This window comes from Chrysochloris asiatica, unplaced genomic scaffold (assembly GCF_000296735.1).
Source record: "Chrysochloris asiatica unplaced genomic scaffold, ChrAsi1.0 scaffold00048, whole genome shotgun sequence".
Classification (NCBI taxonomy): Eukaryota; Metazoa; Chordata; class Mammalia; order Afrosoricida; family Chrysochloridae; genus Chrysochloris; species Chrysochloris asiatica.
In genome coordinates, this window is record NW_006408566.1 from 4,949,128 (window position 1) to 4,954,054 (window position 4,927).

At 42.1% G+C, this 4,927-nt stretch overlaps 1 long non-coding RNA gene across 1 annotated transcript in view; it reads left to right on the plus strand.

Annotated features, from left to right (window-relative positions):
* The first annotated feature begins 407 nt into the window (after positions 1–407).
* LOC102825860 overlaps positions 408–4,927 on the plus strand; it is a 208,450-nt gene continuing 203,930 nt past the window's right edge. Inside the window, exon 1 of the long non-coding RNA XR_438712.1 lies at positions 408–479. This is a non-coding gene — a long non-coding RNA (uncharacterized LOC102825860). The remainder of the gene's footprint in view (positions 480–4,927) is intronic.

The window sequence follows — 4,927 nt, forward strand, 5'->3', positions numbered from 1 at the left end:
GGCCCAGGGGACCGCTGGCAAACGGGTTTAGGAGGCGTTTGTACACGAAAGGAACTTCCGAGGACTCCCAGCAGTCCAGTGCAGTAGTCCGGTCTTGTTGGGGGCCCGCAATTCCAGGTCCTCTGTGAGAATTTGGGGAAAAGGGGATGATTAGACGTTCGCAGATCTTAACCAGTTCCCAGTCGTTTCCCTCTGCTGGCAGTGGAACGATAAGGGCTCCACGGATGAAATAAGGAACAACCAAGGAGTCTGGGCCAGAGGGAGGGCCAGGGCCGGAGGAAGGCGTCCTGGGCTGCGAACGGCTCGCCCGGGCGCCGCCGCCACCGCCCCGCCCGTCGGGCGTCCGCCCCGCCTACCCCGAGCGAGGCGGAGCCCGGAGGAGCTGGAGGAGGAGGCGGAGGAGAGGTCGGAGCTGTCTCCAGGAGCCCTTAGAGACCGAGTCCCCGGCAGCGACGGCGGGACAGCGCACCGGCAGGCGAGTGTGCACCGAGCAGCGGGCACGGGTGGCAAGTCGGGTCCCCGTGGGGATCGGCGCGCAGTGCGGGGCGTCGGCCAACGAGTTCTGGGGCCGCCTCCGAGTTCTCGGGGTTGGGAAGCGAGATGGAGGGAGGGAACGGAGGAAGGAAGGAAGGAGGGAAGAGTGTCCCAGAGGGCGGGGACTGATCGGGGCTCGGGGCGCCAGAGAAGGGGTGGAGGAGGAAGGGCGAAAGAAGCAAACGGGAGACTGAAACCGCGCTTGCGAGCCGCTGAGGAGGGCGCTGCTCCCTCGACAGGCGGCGGCCCGAGGGCGCGGGAAGCCGGGGGTCCTCCCGAACAGGAGAAGTGGACGCGGGCCCGAGGATGGAGGCGGGGGCGGGAGGGGAGGTCTCCCAGCTCGCTCCCTTGCTCGTGGGCTGGCTGCTGGGAGCCCCGCGAGTGATTAGATAGGCTCCCAGTGTTCCCAGTCCTTTGCTGGCGACGGTGCCAGGCTTTGGGGGAGGGCGGGCATTGGAGTGGAGTCGCGCGGCGGCATCTGGGGACGAAGGGGGACGCCACGCCCCTCTTGTCTACTTTTCTGCTCCGTCTTGGGATGAGCAGGAGGAACGCAACCCTGGAACCCGCTCTGCGCTGGGGTCTACCTGGGAAATAGCGGGTCCCTGGGAGTAGAACTTACATCCCTTAAGGACCCTCAAACAGTGACTCCAAGGCAGCCCTTTTGCACACTTTATTTGCAGATAGGGGAAGGATAGGGTCTTGGGTGAAATGTACGATATATCTTGAGTGATAGAGTATATAAGTATATATAGAGAAGGGGGGCCACTTTTCTCGTAAATCGAGGTGGCTTTTTTTTTAATTAAGTTAAAATCAGTTAAGCCTAATTTTAATTAACTTGCCCTAATAAAACCTGTTGTCCCTTACCTTTGTACCTCGTAAACCATTCATAACTTTGGAAAAGGAAGTCGTAATTTTTGTTAAACTGAGTTCCGTGGAGTGAAACTTTCAACACCTTATCATCTGATAAAAAGAACTGATGAGGTCTGACATCTTGTGGTCATCCTTGCTCAGGTGTGGTTGTATACAAACAAGTAGAAAGAGAAGGAAAATGGCCAAAAGCCAGAGAGAAGGGAGGACCCCCCCTCCCCCACGTGTCAAGGCACCTTTAATGGCTGCTCGGGTGGAAACAAACAGGGAATGTATTACATCTTGTGGAGTTGAACAAACTTCACATGATTAGCTTCCTGCCCATCAGTTATTTCCTCTCCCCTCTCCTGTCTTTGCGGACACTGTTTAAATTTCCTGGGGGCAGTTGTAGCTTCTCCTGAACAGATTGTCTATAATAAATCTCTTGGATGTTGTCGGAAGCAGAGTCTTTGTCTATGTTTCCTATTTTAAAAACATGGTTCGTCTTTGCTTTTAAAGTGTAGTCACTAGACTGCACCATTGCTGGATGCTTCTCAACTCTCAGTATAAATTATCACAGGATCCTGTACCTCGCTTTGGAGAACCAAGAAGGCAGGCACTGCTAGACGGACAGGATTGGATTTTACTATTGCCAAAACAATCATTCAAGTCAGTAAAAATTCAGTAAGGAGTCTTTTTTTCCCTAACCAAAATGTATTTATTAGCAAGTCCCTTTTCCAATAAACAGAAACATGCAATTCACACATATTTTTTAAAAAATAATCAAATATTTCATAGAGAGTTCCTTGGTGAAAGGACTTTAGAATTAAATGTTTAATTCCTTTAGCCCTAACAGTTAATCAGTACCATAAAATACTAGTTTAGGTCCCCAAAATACTGAACAGTCTAACTACTGTGCATTATAAAAAATATTTTTGAAATGGAGTAAGTAGTATTTTATACTGTGTTTAACTCCAGTAACTCTAGATACTGAACCTGATAGGATTTGTGTTAGAAAGGTGTAAATGTATATCATGTGAGTCTGTTTTTCACAAAAGACTGAAGAAATTAGTATTATAAAAATAATATTTTCTTTCTGGAAAGCTTCATTCTTATTTAAGAAAATAGCTCTCTAACAATGTTTATGGTGTTGGGCTTGTGTTAAGAAAACCTGGGTGGTTTGTCAGGTTAGGAGAGCTAAGAGTTTTACAGTAAAAAATAAAAAAAAAGGTTAAGGTTAGTAATTTTATTTTTTTACTTGTGAACCTCTCTCCTAGAGAAAAACCTTACAAATTTAGAATTATGTCATTTTACTTATTATGTTGAAATCCTCATAGAGAGAAAAAAGCTTGCAAATTTAGAATTATAGTAATTTACAGAATCAGATTTATATTAGTTGGCTTTTTTTCCTTTTATATGTCTGCTTAAACTTAACCTAGAAAGTTAAAGATGTAGAAGTCAGGTCCAACTGGGAGGATAAGCAGTTTAACTGTGGTTTGTGGTGTGGGCTTTGGTGTCAGACAGACCTGGCTGAGAATATTAGTTATTTAATCTTTCTCAGTCTGATCTTTAATATAGGAATAATGGTGGTCTCTGCCTCAGAGTTTTTATGAAAGAATATGAAGTTTTTATGAAAGAATATGAAGCATTTACAAAGTAAATGGTCAAAAATACTTGGCATTTTATCTATCTTGCCCAAACACAAAGCTCATGGATGAATTGCAAGATGGCAGCTTGAACTTTCTGGAAATGCTGGATAGGGAAATTTTAAATTTCAAAGGTGATAATAGATAGATAGATAGAGAGAGATATCACATATATGTATATTTATTTATATCATGCTTCTGCCACAGCAGTATGAATAACAGTGATTAATGGATTGCTAGTTTAAATATGCTTTTAGTGCTGAAATTTCAGTCATATAATATATTTAGAGCCAGGCAGTCAAAAATGTTTTATTAATTATCTTTAAATTTTTAAAGAGAATTTATGTTTCAAATACTCGTGTTTATGATCCCTGAATAGGAAACTATACTAGGACCAGAAGAAGTATTTGTCTTTAACCAAGTATGGTTTTTAATTACAGTGTAAAAAAAAAATGTATGACCTGAGGGTATCCGGTTATTTACTTTTTCATGTACTAATGTCTACTACTAACAGATAAGCCATTAAAAAGTGTTTAGGATTGATCATGAGGGCTTTATTTTTGCATTTCTGTGAGAATGGGTGTTCACTTAATTTGTGGGATCTACTTATCACATCATTGAATCATTTAAATATTTTAAAACATGCTTCCAATTTAAAACAAACCCTTACAGCTCTTCTTTTTTCTTAATGCACGTCAGGTGCACAGAATTAGACTGATCGTAATCTTAGCGCATGCCGCAGATGACTTCTCATTTTACTAATTGTTCCCCAGGGATGTAGAGATGGTGGTTTGTAATATTTTTAAATAACTCTGAAGGGGTACAGTGTTGTTATGCATGGTTTCTTGCCTATGACATTATACACTGAAACAGCGGAGGACTTGATTGAATGAACTATTGATTCTTTTCACTCCTAGGGCATTATAGATAGAATCCTGGCTCATGTTAATATCTCCTTGCACCAACGAGGTGCTGTGAGGAATAAGTGTATTAATCTATGTAAAGCATTTAGAACAGTGCCTGGCACATTGTCCATGTTCAATAAATATTAACATTAAATTATCATTTATTGAATTGCCCTTTTTCTTAAATGTTATACAATGAGAATGCTGTTTTTGAAATAGAAAACAATGGCTCAAAATTTTCATTGTTTCCAAAAATATAAAACAAACAAACAAGAAACCCTGTAACTTAAAGAGTGCTTCTCAAATAATAGAATATGATTAGGTAGCCGGCATTGCATCTCCTGGATGTGAAATGGATTGCAATATTTACTTAATTTGTCCAACATATTTATTCTTTTAGGTCTCAATCCAAGTTCCTTTTCTTATTAGAAGTTTTAAAAAGAGTTAGTAATCCATGAAGTCCATAGTATGATAGGGTAAGTAAGGGAGAGGCAGTGTGCATAGTTATAGTACATTATTACGATTACAAAGAGGTTAAAAGGGTTTTTTTCAAAATAGGAAACAAGACTAGAGGAAAATAAGTTCTAGAACAGTCGGTGGTAGGATGATGGTGCTTCTCCCCCACTCCTTTTTTTCTCTGTTTCTTCCCAGTGAACCTGCATATGTAACAAAAAGTAATTAATTTGTACAATAGTTACCCAATAAATATCTGGTTTACTGACTGCAAATGGATTTTGCTGTTTTGAAAAATAATACCAGCTTTCATGGTAGGTAACGGGTCTGTAAGTTAAATGACAAAACCTTTATCACCAGCTTTCATGGTAGGTAACGGTCTGTAAGTTAAATGACAAAACCTTTATCGTGAGAGTTGGCTTATGCTGAACAGGGTTCAGTGAAGCTTTCAGAATAAAGATGGACTGGAAAAAAAGGCCTCATGATGTTCTTCGGGAACTTAGCCAATGAAAACTGTAGGTCACAATGATGCAACTGATCCTG